Raw genomic sequence first — 18419 nt, 5'->3', positions numbered from 1 at the left:
GCAGCGTGTTCTATTAAGTCCACAAGTGAGGCGTTAGGGAATGTTTTGAATTAATTGACTCTGTTGTTTGAAGAAATAAATTTATTAGAGCACAGTAAATTTATCAGTGTAAATTCTACTCAAATTGAATAAAATTTTACTCTAAAGAAAATAATAAAAAATTTAACTCTACATGATGATCATTTACTATATGTAGCATTTTCCTCAATATAGACTCAGATTTCCCACAATATGTTTTATTTCCTCCACTAAAGAGCTTACTGTTTTAGAGTTTTTAAATCACAGCAAACAGCATGGGACAACAAACTCGAATCATCACAACTGTATGACATCTGTAGATCAAATGCTTTGTATGAAAAAAAGCTCTGTGACATCAACTACATGAGGTCAGTCTGTTGTGCACACAGTTTTGTATACATTAAAATGCTGATCAAGACATATTGTTTTGTAGTGCAAAAGTAACCAACAGTAATTGCTCATCTTTAATAGCAACATGGTGGATTTAGAGGAAAAACCAACCTCTCACAATGGACTTTGAGACAAACAACTAAGCCTGGACGATACATTTTTCCATGGTGATGTTTGGTCCACCTAACATCTAAAACCACAGTGTCAGTCGGTGCCTGGAGAGTCTCAGCTATCTCACAGCGCCAGTCCATCAAATCTAAAGACATGTTTACCTGGACCACTCTTCACTCTGTTAGGCTCAAACGTCTGCCAACTGTGTGTTATTTGACTTTGGTGTTTCTTTGCCAACGTTTTAGTGACATTTTGTAAGATTTTAAATTGTTTATTAAAGAAACTGTGCTTTGCTTCATAGCGCATTCAGCAGCTATGCAAAAAGTGGTCCAATTTTAAGAGTACATGTGGGATTCATGTTTTCCTAGCAGCCTCTTGTTTGGTAAGCAAATGAACTTGGCCATCAAATGATGTCTAAAAATCTTGGAAACACGGTGAATATTTCTGAGGACTTCACTGGGTCATGAACCACCTTTTGGCGATAGGTGCAGGTCTGCTTCATCAGTACAATGGTCTCGCAACACAGGCTTTCTGTGGTTAGTCAGTTTTCCTCTCTGAAGGGGACTCTTTCAGCGTTTCAGCCTGTAACAGTGGTGGAACTTTTACCTGTTACTGGATTTGTGTGCTCTAAACAAGTATAATGAATTCTGAAAGTTAATTCTAGCAGCTCTAATAGCCATACATGCAGTTATGTCTCCAGCTTAGAAGTAATATTCAGAAAGAGAAGGCTAATAGATACTAAAATGATAAAGGACTAAAAATATTTGCCTGTACACCAGTTTACATATCATTTTTCTCCCATCAGTTGACATGAATGAGACTTAAAAACCTAACTACAATAAAAACCACATGCTTGTTTGTGATGGATGGAGGTTCTTCTTCTATCCCTCTGATGCTTCCTTTTGAACAAATTTCAGTCTCCATGCCAGATACCCTCTGCCATCATCTGCACTGTGATAATGTTCACAAAGTAAAGAGTATTATTCAGTTTGAATGAGCAGGTCAAAGTATCTTCAGATTTTTCTCATTAAAACTACACACATGCCTGTTAATGAAGAATTCTTCAATGAAGGATAACAGGTCTGACCTTCGCAGTGCTGAACGTAACTGTGCTTTGTGGGCATACAGAAATGTCAACTAGATCTTTAGTTGATCTAGACCCTATATGTCAAAGTCAAGGCCCGCGGGCCACATCCGGCCCGCAAAAGAATTTTCTATGGCCCCCGGGATGATATTTGATTAGTATTAGAACCGGCCCGCTGGCCGTAGCCGCCCGCTGCCGTTTTGCGTGTGCCAATACCACATTATCCACAATGCAACGGTAGCAAACAGACTCACTGCAGTGCTAGCCTGGTTGTCATGACTACCAAAACTCTTCGCGCTATTGCAGTGCAGCAAGCGGGCATTGTTTTAATTATCCATCAGCAGTCAGAGCAGATGTCGACTTTCAGCTACCCCCCTCCCTAAAAAATGGCTAAACGGAAGGTGGACGCTTGAAATTACTAACAGAGCCATAAGACAATATTGCTTTATTCATTTAATGTACAGGATATGTGATTTCTCTTTAAAGGAAGTTTGTTTTTGTCTATGTGCCTGTTGAAAATGTTTTCACTGGAAATTACTGAAAGAGCCATAAAAAATACTGGATTATTCATTTAAACATTAGCCTAAATAGTATACACCTTGTTAGGTATTGGTTCAATAGGCAATGTGTAATCATTTCAATATGTTTTAATAAACACTGAATCAGCCTGGCCCTTGGCTTGTAGCAAATTTGTTTTTTTGGCCCTCTGTGTATTTGACTTTGACATCCCTGATCTAGACTAAAGTTCTGTTCAAGTTCTTCAAATTGTAGCTTAGCAATTACAATTAAATACTTACATTCGGAGAAAAAAATAAAGGTTTAAGAGTCCCAGAGAGGTGAAGAGTAAATAGGTTAGACCTCATTTTTAATGTACTTACATTGCCAAACTTGCTCCTATGATCAGCCAAGTATGGGAACAAGGTGGTGATGCCCTTTGCATAGTCCTCTTTAGCACGTCTTGAAGGACTTGTTCTACACACACACACACACACACACACACACACACACACACACACACTTAATTATATGAGATCCAAACAAAAGTACTGATGGGTAAATGAGACCATTTGCAAAAGGAGGGGTGTTGTACTGAACCATGCCAAGCCAAAAATGTGTATTAGGTGCATTCACTTGTCACATGTGCAACCAATATCATGCCCATTTTCACTGGGTTTCTATTTACGTACCCTACAGTGGTGGAGCAATGCCGACACACACCCTCCTCTTTTACACACACACCTCTCTCTCCACTGCTGTTCTGCATTTGGCAGGTGGCCGGGTGTTAATGTCAAGCTCAGCTAGTTTTAAACATCAACCATAGCACCTTCTCAGCAAGCAAGGGCGCCTACAGCTGCAAGGGGCGCCAATTTGCCAATTCCCCACGCAGTAATATTAATAGAAAACCGCTTTGCGACACAGATGATTTTTTTTCCCCACATGGTTGTGCCGCCCCCATGTGATGCCGCCCCGGGCAACTCTATGCATTCCCTATTATCAGGATGTCCAGTTAACTCTCTAAAAAGCATCCAGCTGATCCAAAATGCTGCAGCGAGAGTACTGACTGGAATTAGCAAGAGAGATCACATTACTCCTGTACTAACTTCTCTTCATTGGCTTCCTGTAAAATCCAGAATTGATTTTAAAATCCTTCTCCTTACATATAAGGCCCTCAATGGCCAGGCTCCTTCATATCTCAAAGAGCTGATAGTACCATATCATCCTAACAGATTGCTTCGTTCCCAGAATGCAGGTTTGCTTATGGTTCCCAAAATCTCTAAAAGTAGAATGGGAGGCCGAGCCTTTAGCTATCAGGCCCCTCTCCTATGGAACCAACTGCCAGTTTGGGTTCGGGAAGCAGACACCCTCTCTAATTTTAAAACAAAGCTTAAAACCTTCTTGTTTGATAAAGCTTATAATTAGTTGTAGTTACAGTCCTAGTTATTTATTAAACTTATAGTTAGTCACAATTATCTCTATAGACACTGTTACAGTTAAGGATATAGCCCTTAGTAGGGCTGGCTCAGGCAACTGAATCATCCCCTAGTTATGCTGCTATAGGCCTAGGCTGCTGGGGGACATCCCATGATTTACTGCGCACTTCTTCTTCTTTCTCTTTCTCTCCTCAGACCCACTCTCAAATTTATTAGCCTTTATTACATGTCATTAACTCTGTGTCCTCTCTGTCCCGTAGTCCTGTGCTTGTTTCTCTCTGGTCTCTCTTTCTCTGTACCTTTCTGCAGGTACCTCTGGCTCCGGAGCTGCTTGTCCTATGGTCCTGGCTCCACCCACCTGCTGCTGTTTATTGTTTACAATGATCTATTTCTAACATGTTTAATGTTCCGTTCTGCTACAGATAAATATTTGATTAATATTCTTTGCAAACTGTAATGTAAATAATTACCAGTCATGACAGCTTTTTGCCTCCGTGCTCTGTTTCATAATTCTAATCTGCTGAGCACACATTATCCAATAACTGTTCACTAACTGTAATGTAAATACTGACCCACATTGTCTGTATTATGCTGCATGTCTTTCTCCCCCTCTCCTCCATTCCTAACTGTCCTATCTTCCTCCTTTTCCTCCTTTCACCCAGCCCGGCCATCGGCAGGAGGGTCCCCCATCTGAGCCAGGTTCTGCTCAAGGTTTCTTCCTGTTAAAAGGGAGTTTTCCTTGCCACTGTCGCCTTAAGTGCTTGCTCTGGGGTCAGGCTCTGGGTCTCTGTAAAGCGCTTTGAGACAATTTTGATTGTGGAAGGCGCTATATAAATAAAATTGAATTGAATTGAATTGAATTGAATTTGCAGACATTTTATAATCCAGTAATGTGTTGTTTACAGTGTTTTGTACAACTTCACAAACTTCGGCATTATTTGCTGCCTGTGTGCTGTTAAATTTTACAGTCTTAAGACAGCAATTAATTCAAAGTGTATTGAATTTTTGAATGCACAAATAAAAGCAAAAAAAAAAAAAAATCAACAGGATGGTGTTTGGTGGTCATTTCCCCATAAAACTAAATAATATAATAATAAATTTTAACTCTAAAACGTGTAAATAAAACAGTTTGAGCGTTAGGTGTCAACACTGCAGAAGAGTTTATCTTGAAATTAACTACATTTTAGAGTTACACTCTGTGAGAGATGAGTATTTTAACACCAGGAGGAGTTCAAGTTTAACTGTTTAAGAGTTAAAAATTCAGCTATGCCATAGAGTCTATTCGATGGTCAGGCATGTACACTCAGATTGAGTTGATTTTAACTCACACAGAGTTTATTCCAGAGTCTTAAATTTGCTGTGTGGAGACTTCCAAAATGTCAGTGTAGTACAGCTCATATACATCAGTGTTATTAACTACACTAACTACAGTTGTAATTGTAAAAATGTGTTTAATGTGTATTGTCATTCACTTTACGTCTCAAGTACGTATAAGGAACGAGATTTCGTTGCACCAGCTCGGAAGATCACAGTAGTTAGAGGTAGAGAAAAAAAACACGATAAAGTACAAAAAATAAATTACCGTAAAATAAGGATAAAATAAAATAAAATACAAAGTATTTACAAAGTGAGTCTTTTGCAGCGAAACTGTGCGTACCTGATAGTGGAGGCTGAGGATGACGTTAATCTGTTTGTCGCACACTGAAGGACGTTACACTGAAAATACGTAGAAGAAGCAGAAAAAACAGGGTCACTATCGCAAGCCGGCACAGCTGCTGCTGAACAGAGTGCTGCCATCTTGTAAACCACACACATGAATTAGCATTTCAGTTTCATTAACAGTGGAAAGTACATTAGACACACATAAGGAAAACACAAACTCTAATATCTGTTTTGTGTTGTTGTTGTTGTTATGTAACATTTGCAATTTGTTCAAAATAATGAGAAATTCAGATCTACAGTGAAAAAGAGCCCAGTGGTTTGGAGGTTTGCACATTTGTTTGTAAATAGTACAGTAGCTGATGCATGTTTTTACCCAGTTAGTGTTATTTTTGGGCTAAAGGACCTCAGGCACATCTGACATCAGATGTCAATTGACACACCAGGACAGTTAGACTGAGTGACACTAGCACTGGTATTAGCTTATGACAAATCATGAGATTTGGCCCCTAACCATATTTTGATATGACTGAATAAATAAAGAAATTAGGATTAAATGTATTTGTGTGTTTAGATTTGACTTGACATTCTTATTTGAATGAGTAGAACTTCATACGGTAGCACATTGTGAGGTCATACTTGTGAGATCAGAACATTCCGGGCACCAGAGGACAGGTACCATACCTGGACAAGCACAATTCTTTGGAGATTAAACCGTGAAGCTTTACTTTTTTAGAGTCATGGATCCCAGAACGTGGCCGACAACAAGTTCTGTTCAGGCTTCCAGCCGTCCAGCCATCCAACAACCGAGTGAGTAACGAGGACAAACTCTTGGCAAAAACTCTCTCTCTTACTTGTTAATCCGTATGATTCAGCTGTCAGGGTAATGATCACTGACACAGTAGATAATATACACCTGACACTACAGGTTAGAGGATATAAAAATGATAGGAAGATTCATTAAATCTGTGTTTTAGTAATTAATGCTAAATTAAAAGAGGAGATTGAGTCAAATCTCAGAGGGTGATGATCAGCAGCTGAAGCTGACTCCTTAAACTTCATTCTCAGTGAAATCAGAACATTAATAGCAAAATCACCTGAGATCAGACTTGTGATGACTTTTATGTCTGATTGCAGACACATTGTTTGAGAGTGGTGCATAGATAAATGTGTGCACAGTTTGGTATTAATTCCCCACACTGTAATCTCAACTGTGAAACCAGCTACAAGTGAAGCAAACACACTCACATTCTTTTTCTTGGTCATCACATTGTCTCAGGAGAAACCTTGAGTCTCCCTGCACCCAGCAGTGGAGCTAGAACACAGGAGACCCAGAAGAAGAGAAGCAGAGGGACACCAAGTCCTTCTGCTGGTCCTTCAAGTCCCTCAGCTTCAGCTGGTGTGGATGTGGAGGCATTCACACCTGTTGAGGCTGAAGGGAGGAAGAACGGAAAGAGAAAGTCTGAGGAGAGAGAGGAAGAACCCAGGAAGAGGAGCAGAAAGACCACCACCTCCTCTGAGGGCACCAGCCAACCAACCACAGATTCCAGTAACAAACCTGGCACCTCTTCATCAGTAAACACTGCCCCCGTCACAGCAGAGGTTAGATGAGATTGAAATAGTTGAAAAATGAAGTGTGTGTGTTCCATCAGCTAAGCCAACCAGCTGTTGGCCCAAATGTCCACAAGGTCAAAGTTTGTATTCGAAGTTAGTTTCTCAGTGTAGTCAGTAGAAGCTGTGAACAGGTATAATCAAACTGTCTGTTTTTGTATTTGGTTTCTCCAGGTGCATTTGAGACCAAATATAAGGAGGAGCAACTGCTGGGTGCAGGAGGCTTTGGGTCAGTCTGTGCAGGCTACCGCAGAGACGACGATCTGCCTGTAAGACAGGCACATACACACACAAGCACACATGCACACACATTCATGTAGCCACTCTTTTAGTAGTACAAACTAACAAAAGTTTTTTCTGTCCGGTAGGTGGCCATAAAACACATCCCTGGGTTTGGCGTTATGCGCACAGCAACGGTAAATGATTTGTTCTTCATCCTAATGACAACATGTCTGGACATCATTTGAATGCTTGGGGTGTTTAACATTTCTTGATTTTTTTTTTATACCAAGTACGTACACATAATATATGCATGTCTTTGCTTTTGTGCACGTGTATAGCCAAAGGTTTTATTATTTCTTTTCTCTTTGTCACTCCATGTCCAAAGACTCTGGATGAAAAGGATTGCCTGATCCCTCTGGAAGTGGCACTGCTGCTCAAAGTCAAACTGGCAGGAGGAGTGACCAGTGCAGTTGTGGCCTTGCTGGACTGGTACGATCTAGACTTTGAACTGATTCTTGTACTAGAGAGGCCAGTCCCTTGCTTGGACCTCATAGATTACATCAACACTAAAGGATCTTGCCTGCAGGAATATGAGGCTAGGGTAAGTAGATGATGGCATATGTGTTCAGTGTGTGAAATATCCTGTGTCAGTCAGGAGGTCCTCCTGACCTAGCGCAATATGCAATATACAACCTCTGCGTGTCTGTGTTTGTGTCCACACCCACCAGGTCTCACAGTCGACATGTCTCTTTGTCTCTCCCTCAGAACATTGCCAAACAGCTGGTGGATGCTCTCATTGAGGTCCACTCCAAAGGTGTATTCCACAGGGACATTAAGCTGGACAACATTCTCATCAAAACCAGCTCTGATGTTCCACGTGTACAGCTTATTGATTTTGGCTGTGGCATGTTTCTGTCAGAGGGAAGATACATTAATAAACAAGGTACACTCTCTTTCTTATAGCCCTGTTCTTCAAGCCAAAGCAGTATCTTTGCTGTCTCTCTCCTCGACCTTAGTCCCTCATCATCTTCTTGTCTCTGTGTGTTGGTGTGGATTATAGGCACCTATCAGTACACCAGCCCTGAGTGGTTCCAGTGTGGGTGGTACAGGGCTGAACCCACTACAGTTTGGCAGCTTGGTGTAGTACTGTTTGCACTGCTGCATAGATGTCTCCCTTTCAGAGATAGAACTGAGATCGTCCATAGATACCCCAACATCAGAGATAATCTTTCTTTCCGTAAGTCATAAAAACACACAGCCAAGCACAGACACGCACACACTCAGGCATGCACACACACACACACAGTACAGTGTTTGTGTTAAAAATTATTCCACTTTGTCTGTCAGACTGCCGGGGTTTTATACTGAACTGTCTGATCAAGAGCCCAGAAGCGTGAGCCACCCTGGAGACACTTAAGCACCACCCCTGGCTGGAGTGATCCAGAATGGAACCTCCAGGACCCCCCCCCCCCCCACCCCCAATTACCTCCCACCCCACCCCCAATTAACCTGACTAGACTAGACTGATTAGACTGCCATGTTAAACTGAACACTAACACTCTTGTCAAGAACAGAGATGATTTGTTCAAATTTAAATTGTGACAGCTCCTCAATCATAAACAGTAGAGACAAATAGAATACATCAGTATCTTCACTGAAGCCTCGAAATTCTCCTGCTGAAAAAAATGTTGTTGATAGGACATTTACTTTTCAAGCTATGAGAACATTTATGATACATGACAAGCTTTGGCTCATATGCTGTTGTCTGCTGGGGATACAGACTTAGTCTGTGTATTTACATTCTGGTCCAGCGGGCTCAGTGACCATAGCAACCAGTAACTCAACAGTATCTGGGTAGAAGTGGACCCAGAATTCTGACCCTGATTGGCTCATTAGATCAATAAACTCTTAGTCTCATGGAGGCTATGGAAGTGGAAACCCATTATAACATCACCTATTGGTTTATGAACTGCCATTTTGAAGCCTGAAGTATGGCAATTTGACGGCCGCCATCTTGCTTTTTGGAGCCAGAGGTGAGCATGTCTGGCAAAGAGGGTGGAACTGGGTAGGAATGGGGGGGGCGAGTCTGACTTGAGAACCTGATGACGTTAGACATGCTCACCTATACTGGCAGCCTGACAGCGCCAGGCTCTCAGCTGTGCTGTGAGAAAATGCTAAAAAAGTTAGCATCTATAATCGAGGTAAACGTCATAGCTAAATGTTAAAAGTAATCTTAGGAGTTAAATGCATTCTTGTCCACATTTAGCAAATATTGCATATAGCCTATGAGGAGCTACCTTGTAATGTCACAGTAGCTGAAGTTACACGCTACACATTAAACAGTGCAAGCATCTCCAAATCCACAGCTGTATTTCTTTATTTTTTTTCTTAAAGTAATTTAAAAAGTTTTTCAATGTGCAGTAAAGGTATTTATTGCTCTTCCTATAAGTTTGTTTGCAAACTGTTTGTTTGGTGCATATCTGGTATGAATTTTAAAAATAACAACAACCACATCATTGTAATCATACAAGAATACACTGATGGAGGTTTACCACTCGTTCATTTCTAAGCTAGCTCCATGGTATGATTCACAAATACGTACTTTAAAGCAGATATCACGAAAGCTGGAAAGGAAGTGGCTATCTACTAATTTAGAGGAATTCCGCCTAGCCTGGAGAGACAGCTTCATAACATATAAAAAAGCCCTTCGTAAGGCAAGAACTGCCTATTATAAATAAAGGAAAACAAAAACAACCATAGGTTTCTTTTCAGCACTGTAGCCAGGCTGACAAAGAATCATAGCTCTGTTGAACCATGCTGTTAAGGCTGTACCTGGACCTGAACCCAAACGCACGACTCTAAGACAAAGTATCAAATAATAATTTATTACAAAGTACAACTGAAAATCACTCAAAGAGGCAACAAGATAATGTGAGAACAAAAAATCACTCTTTCGAGGACAAAAGGCACAATGGCTAAACAAAGTAACAAAGGAAATTCTAGCAGTAAAAACAATGGTTCTAACAAGGAAAGGTAACAACAAAATACAAAACCTGGATTGACAAGAGAATGGTATTAAGGACAAAGAACGCTGGCTCGCTGACAAAAGACAAGACGAACTGGCACAGGACAAAGGGAGACGCAGACTATATATAGACACCAGGTAAGGGGAAACAGGTGGAAACAATCAGGGCGGGGAAAACAATCACACAGGCGGGAAACAAGAGGAAGGGTAAGCCACCTGAAACAAAAGGAGAACACATTTCAAAATAAAAGCAAAACCCATAACACAACATGAACACAGGACAAAACAAAACAATACATTATTTCCTGACCATGACACATGCATTCCTCTAGCTCTCACTAGTGATGACTTTATGAGTTTCTTTAGCAACAAAAAAGTAGATATTAGAGATAGAATCCATCTCATCCTGCCTACAACTGTTCATGATGTGGGTGTGTCAAGAACAGCAACTTTAGAAATGTCTCCCAGTCCTGATTTGTCATTAGACTGTTTCTTTCCCATAGACCTCGCAGAGTTGACTTCAATAGTTTCCAAATCTAAATCATCAACACGTCTTTCGGATCAACCTGACTTAAAAATATTTTGCCTTTGATTGGCACTAACATATTAGATCAGATGAATCTCTCTTTGGTAACAGGGTATGTTCCACAGGCTTTTAAGGTTGCAGTTATCAAACGTTTACTTAAAAAGCCTTCTCTTGGCATTTTGGCAAACTATAGACCTATATCCAATCTCCCCTTTACTTCTAAAATTCTTGAAAAGGCTGTTGCAACTCAGTTGTGTGAACATCTTCACAGGAACGGTTTGTTTGAAGTTTTTCAGTCAGGATTTAGAGTTCATCATAGCACAGAAACAGCACTGGTGAAAGTTACCAGCGACCTTCTCATAGCATCAGACAATGGACTCGTCTCTATACTTGTCCTGCTAGATCTTGCTGCATTTGACACTATTGATCATAGTATCCTATTGGAAAGACTGGAACGTGTCATTGGGATTAAAGGAACAGCACTAGGCTAGTTCAAATCATATCTATCAGATAGATACCAGTTTGTTCATGTTAATGATGATTCCTCCATTTATACCAGAGTTAGGCATGGAGTTCCACAGGGCTCTGTACTTGTACCAATATTGTTCACCTTATACATGCTTCCCCTAGCCAATATTATCAGGAAGCATGGAATAAATTTCCATTGCTATGCGAATGATACCCAGCTATATTTATCTATGAAGCCAGACGAAACAGATCAGTTAACCCTAATTCAGGCATGTCTTAAAGACATAAAGGGCTGTTCTCTCTATGTGTTTGCTCTTGCGTGGACACAGATAAACAGTCAGTTAAACTCCTTATTCTTGCACATAGGTCAACATTCTGACTGCATTGAATCTGGTGTAAAACTAGAAAAGAAAGATACAAAAAAGTCTCAATAAACAGCCATGAAAATATCAGTATAAACGTATCAAGGCATCAGCTGCTTAACATTCACTCAACAGGTATTAGCACAGCAGGCTAGAAAACGAGGCAAACTGGCAGGTAAATACACACACTGCTGTCGCACAAACTACGGCATTAAACTGCTACTTTAGTACACAACACACTCACAAAGGCAGTGGTGTAGTGGTCCATGGAGAAGTGGATATACTCAATTTTCACCTTTTTTTTTTTTTTAAGTAGTCTAGAAAAAAAGACGTTTTAGAAACAGTGACATGTAAGACTACTCTATTAAGTTTACCCCAAAATCCGTCATTTCTACTTGCACACTATTATAAAATGATCATGACTTGATTAGGAGCAGTTTGTAGTTACTACTGGTCACACAGCCTGGATGAATGTAAAATGTATTTATCATGAGGCAAACATGGTGTTTCAGTTATTTTTTGAACATTTATTTAAATAAAATACTTCAAATCTGAAGTTGACAATGCATCCTCGTTCACATTTCATCTTAAATAAAACACAAATCATTCTCTTCCAAACATCAAAACCAATCAGATAAACTTTAAAAGTGCACTGTCAGAAAACTGAAATAAATTATTTGGTTTTCAATAGCTGAACACTATTTTAGGAATATCTCCCTTTCTTTTCATTGTTATCTATCCCTATACAAAATAAGACAGCCTGATTAGACCTCAATATTGCCGAATCTTGAACTATTTGTCCCAATTCTTGTTTTTAACTTACTTAAAAATCAACTACCAGCCTAGCTACTTTAAGATTAAACTAGATCATGTAGGTTAGTTAGAGCTAAGTAACTTGGCTAACCTTATAATTTAGACCTTTACAATAACAAACGAGCTTCATAGACATTGAGATAGTTTCATCTAACATTACAGTCTGGTATGAAATTCTTGCAAACTGGGTTGATTAAACACTTACTGAAAACCAACAATGGCGCGGTTTCCCCTCATTATCCCAATCTAGCTAGCTTCAGACTAACGTTAGGATAACGTTAGCCTTTCATAATGTTAGCCGACTCGCACAGTTTAACTATTGGCGACAAAATCTCTTCTCCTCTAAATGTGCAGTCATATTGCCAGTAGTTTAAAACAATGATTCATTTGGAAACCACCTTGTCCGCCGTTTGTGTCAAGTGGCACTGGCACCTGAGGCTTTTTTTTTTTTCACTGGCACCTGAGGTGTTAGCGACCCTACTCTGCCTCTGATTGATTTTCACCGAAACCTGGCTTTCAGAGAACGTCCCAGATTCCGCTGTTCAGCTACAGACTCACTCCATTCACCGAGGAGACCGGACAGCAGCCTCCGGTAAGGCGAAAGGGGGAGGCGTGTGTGTGTTTATCAACAACACGTGGTGTGAAGATGTACGGACTGTTCACCGGCACTGTTCGCCTGATGTGGAGTTTTTGATGCTTAAGTGCCGTCCCTACTATCTACCAAGGGAGTTTACATCTGTGTTTTTGGCCGCGATCTACATTCCTCCGAGAGCCAACTCTGCAGCGGCACTCGGCAAGCTCCACGACGTCATCAGCGCACTGGAGACGGCTCACCCTGACGCTGTCTTTATTGCTGCGGGCGACTTTAATCAGTGCAATTTACGGACTGTATTTCCCAAATACCACCAGCATATAGACATTCCCACCCGTGACAAGAACACTTTGGATCATGTTTACACCAACATAAAGGGTGCATACAGGGCCGCACCCCGCCCCCACTTCGGACACTCGGACTACATCTCTTTGTTCCTGTACCCGGCCTACAGACAAAGACTCAAACAATCAAATCCAGTCACCAAACAGGTTCAGCTCTGGACACCTGAGACTGAGGGCACATTGCAGGACTGTTTTACTGCTACAGACTGGGATGTGTTCAAAGCTGCAGCCACTCTGGAGGACTCTTCTGTCAGTGTACAGGATTATGCTGACTATGTGACTGGGTACATTAGCACTTGTGTGGAGAACATCGTGCCCACCATCCAAGTCAGGAAGTTTCCTAACCAGAAGCCCTGGATAAACAGTCAGGTACGTCACATGCTGCGTGCTCGCTCCACTGCATTTACATCTGGCAATGAGGCTGAGTACAAAGCTGCAAAGTACGGACTGAGAAAGGCCATCACAGCTGCCAAGAGGCAGTACAGAGAGAAGCTGGATGGCTTCTATTCCACTGCCGACTCTGGGCGCATGTGGCAGGGCTTGCAGCACATCACGGACTACAGAAGCAGCACCAGTACCATCAGTGCCACAGACAGCCTGCCTGATGACCTCAATACATTCTACACCCGCTTTGAGACCTCCACCGCCCACACAGAGAGGAGGCCCACAGACTCTCAGACCACTACACCCCCCTCACCCCCACCAGTCGTCTCATCAGCCCAGGTACACAAAGCCCTGAGGAGGATCAACCCCCGCAAGGCGGCAGGACCAGACAACATTCCTGGACGAGCCCTCAGAGCATGTGCCAACGAGCTGACAGACGTTCTCACCTCCATATTCAACCTCTCCCTCAGCCAGAGAACTGTTCCCTCCTGCTTCAAGACCACTACCATTGTCCCCCTCCCCAAGAAGAGCCCCCCCACCTGCCTGAATGACTACAGGCCAGTAGCACTCACTCCAATCATTATGAAGTGCTTTGAGAGAGTGGTGCTGCCCCACATTCAGAGCAGCATCCCGGCCACACTGGACCCCCTGCAGTACGCCTACCGGTCCAACAGGTCCACCTCAGATGCTATCGCCGCAGCACTGCACATCTCCCTCTCACACCTGGAGAATAAGGACTCCTACATCAGGATGCTCTTTATTGACTACAGTTCTGCATTCAACACGGTCATTCCCCACAAGCTCACACACAAACTGTTCTCCCTTGGACTACACCCCTTCATCTGTGACTGGCTCCTGGACTTTCTGACTGGCAGGCCTCAGTCTGTCAGAATAGGGAACAAGACTTCAGCCAGCATCATCACAAACATCGGCACACCACAGGGCTGTGTCCTCAGTCCCATCCTCTACACCCTGTTCACCCACGACTGTGTGGCCTCTCACAAGGACAACATCATCCTGAAGTTTGCGGACGACACCGCCGTGATAGGACGCATCACTGGCGGGAACGAGGCAGCCTACAGGAGGGAGGTGGCCACTCTGGTGACATGGTGTGAGGACAACAACCTCACCCTCAACACAGACAAGACCAAGGAGATGATAGTGGACATGAGGAAGGAGAGGAGCCCTCATCAGCCACTACTTATCCGGGGTCTGGAAGTGGAGAGGGTGAGCAGCTTTAAATACTTGGGGGTCCACCTCAGCCACGACCTCACCTGGACACTCAACACCACACAGCTGGTGAAGAAAGCTCAGCAGCGGCTGTACTTCCTGAGGAGGCTGAGGAAGTTTGGCATGTCACCAAAGATCCTCAGGAACTTCTACAGCTGCGTTGTTGAGTCCATCTTGACCAGCTGCATCACTGTGTGGTACGGCAGCTCCACTGCCATGGACCGCAAACGCCTGCAGAGAGTGGTGAAGACTGCGTCTAAGATCACCAGGACTCCTCTGCCCTCTCTGCAGAGCATCTACCAGCGCAGAGTCCACAGGAGAGCTGCCTCCATCATCAAGGACCCCACCCACCCACAACAAGGTCTGTTCACTCTCCTCCCTTCAGGCCGGAGGTACAGGAGTGTGAAGTGCAGGACCACCAGACTTAAAAACTCTTTCTTCCCGTCTGCCATCAGACTCCTCAACAGCTGACAGGAGTCTGTAATAACAGGCTGCAACTTTTGCACATACTGACTGTTATTATTTATTACTGTTCTGCACCTTAATAACTGCACACATACCGCACTGTTCACATAACAGTTCTTTTGCACAGTCTTCACTTCACTCTCAGCTGAATTTGCACAACAGCTGATTTGTATATATCAGTACAGTTTATATTTTATGTAACTTCTTTCACTTATGCTCTTGTTAATATTTTGTAAATACTATTATTTATCTATTCTATTTTACTCACAACGTTTTTGTATGGCATTCTGGGTGAAGAGCAAAGTAAGAATTTCATTGTACAGGGAAACCTGTTTCCTTACTGTGCAAATGACAATAAACCCTTTGAATCTTGAATCTTGAATCTTGATTGGCTCATCAGTCCTCATGTCTAAAGTTAGCCAATCTAATCAGTGAAGGCAGCGAGTACCAGCCAATTAGAGGCAGTGGAGGGTGGGTCATGACTTCACCATCATTGAGGAAAAAATGGGCAACCTGGCTCACAGATATTATCGAATGGTGCGCATCAGGGGGATTTAAAAGTGGGTATATGCAATGCTGACTGAAAAATAAGTAGGTATACGCCGTATACCGGTGTATACCCTGGACTACACCACTGCACAAAGGTGTTAACACATCTTATCAAACCTGTAAACAATACGAGACACTTACAACCATTGCTTTCTGAGAGATTAACTGCATAGATGCGGCCGTGAGACGATGTAAACACGTTTTTTCTCGTTTTCGTTTCTATTGCCTACTTCCGGTTTCGCTAGATTTTCAAAATAAAGGCGCCGCAAATACATATAAGAATAGGAAAACAGTAAATAAACATTTCAATGTAAATTTGAGTGTCTTTTAAACATATTAAACATGAAACACATTCAGGGCAGAACAGCCTGGATGACCTGTAACTTTCTTCTTCTGAATTCAGACAAAGGGGGTTGAGTTTATTTTGTTTGGTCCTAAAAAGCTCAGAAACAGTTTATCTAATCATATAGTTACTCTGGATGGCATTAATTTAGCCTCCAGTACGACTGTGAGGAACCTTGGAGTTATTTTTGATCAGGATTTGTCCTTTAACTCGCATATAAAACAAGTCTCTAGGACCGCCTTCTTTCACCTGCGCAATATCAGTAAGATTAGGAACATTCTGTCGCAGAGTGATGCTGAAAAACTAGTCCATGCATTTGTTACTTCTAGGTTGAACTACTGTAATTCCCTATTATCAGGATGTTCAGTTAACTCTCTAAAAAGCCTCCAGCTGATCCAAAATGCTGCAGCGAGAGTACTGACTGGAATTAGCAAGAGAGATCATATTACTCCTGTACTAACTTCTCTTCATTGGCTTCCTGTAAAATCCAGAAATTGATTTTAAAATCCTTCAGGTTTGCTCATTGTTCCCAGAATCTCTAAGGGAGGCCGAGCCTTTAGCTATCAGGCCCCTCTCCTGTGGAACCAACTGCCAGTTTGGGTTCGGGAAGCAGATACCCTCTCTAATTTTAAAATTAAGCTTAAACCCTTTTTCTTTGACAAAGCTTATAATTAGTTGTAGTTACAGTCTTAGTTATTATGACTAAACCTATAGTTAGTCACAATTATTTCCATAGACACTGTTACAGTTAAGGATATAGCCCTTAATAGGGATGGCTCAGGCAACTAAACCATCCCTTAGTTATGCTGCTATAGGCCTAGGCTGCTGGGGGACTTCCCATGATTCTCTGCGCACTTCTTCTCTTCTCTCTTTCTCTCCTCAGACCCACTCTCACATTTATTAGCCTTTATTCAATTAAATTTCAGTTTTTCCTTGCCACTGTCGCCTTAAGTGCTTGCTCTGGGATCAGGCTCTAGGTCTCTGTAAAGCGCTTTGAGACAATTTTGATTGTGGAAGGCGCTATATAAATAAAATAAAATTGAATTGAATTGAATGCCTATTCCATAGCAGACTTTGGGTGAGAGGCGGGGTACATGTGTGAAATGCTGCTGTGAAATGGCCGCCCACAGCGGTATTGCACTTTAAGGCACTTCCAAACTGGCTTCACTTTCAGGCCAATATGGTATCACGCTTTTGCGTGCTCACAGCCACGAAAATGAATCTATTGTGTCCCAGAATACAGTTGTCTGACTTTTTACGTTGTACAGAACTAAATTTAAACCCATGTAATGTCCTGACTGCTGTTTTGAAGCCTATTCTGGGAGCCAGAATTGACAAAAGGGTGGAGTTGACTCTAGCACCAGCTGTGATTGCAAATTCTGACTGGCGTAAAATAGGCGCAAAACAATTGAAACTAAATGTATTTATGTTACCAGGAACAAGACTTTTAAGGCAATGTTACACATAACTTTTATGAAATGAAAATTATACTCTGTGAATCTGTGGTATGCCATGGTTACATTACGTAATCTACATTATCGCTGTGGTGGTGAGTTATCGATCCCAAGGTATCCAACCCCTAAAGCTTACCCTGCTTTATTGTCTAATTCAGTCTAAAAGGGGCCGTATTGTACAAAATGAATATAACTACTGATCATAAACTCATTAGGAAAGTGTTTACTGGCGTAATAAATCCAGAGAGAAGTACAGTAAAGCTGAAAATACTTATGTACTTGAGAAGGAATGCACATGTATGTTCAGTAAGATAAAATGCGATTTGAAAGATATGACAGTGACACCAGTTTTTCCTTTGAGATGTACAGGAGTAAACAGTGTAAATCCTCACTCACGTTACATACTCAAGCTGAAACAATATGTTGTCAAAATAAACATGATCTTGGTTACTGGTGGAGAAACCATACTAAAATCACATGTTTTATTAGTAAAAATTACAAAATACAATCTGAGAAATGTAAAAGTGTTTTTTTTCTGTATAAGTACAGTACAGAAATAAAGTGTACCGTAATTTCCAGACTATTGAGCGCACCTAAATATAAGCCGCACCCACTAATTTAAAAGAAATTTAAAAAGAAAAAAAAATTAGTACATATATAGGCAGCACTTGTCTATAAGCCACAGATGTCTACATTGTAACATGAGATATTTACACAAAAAGATGGTACACCAAAAGATTTTTTTAACTTTTAATTAAATAAATGCTTTTTTCCCAACAGTGCCTTAACATGGCCATAACACAGCAGTAACACGGCAGTAACATGGCAGAAAAACGGC

Source organism: Toxotes jaculatrix, chromosome 21 (assembly GCF_017976425.1).
Source record: "Toxotes jaculatrix isolate fToxJac2 chromosome 21, fToxJac2.pri, whole genome shotgun sequence".
In the NCBI taxonomy this organism is placed as follows: Eukaryota; Metazoa; Chordata; class Actinopteri; family Toxotidae; genus Toxotes; species Toxotes jaculatrix.
The sequence above is the reverse complement of the archived record's forward strand: the minus strand, read 5'-3'. Positions refer to the sequence as shown.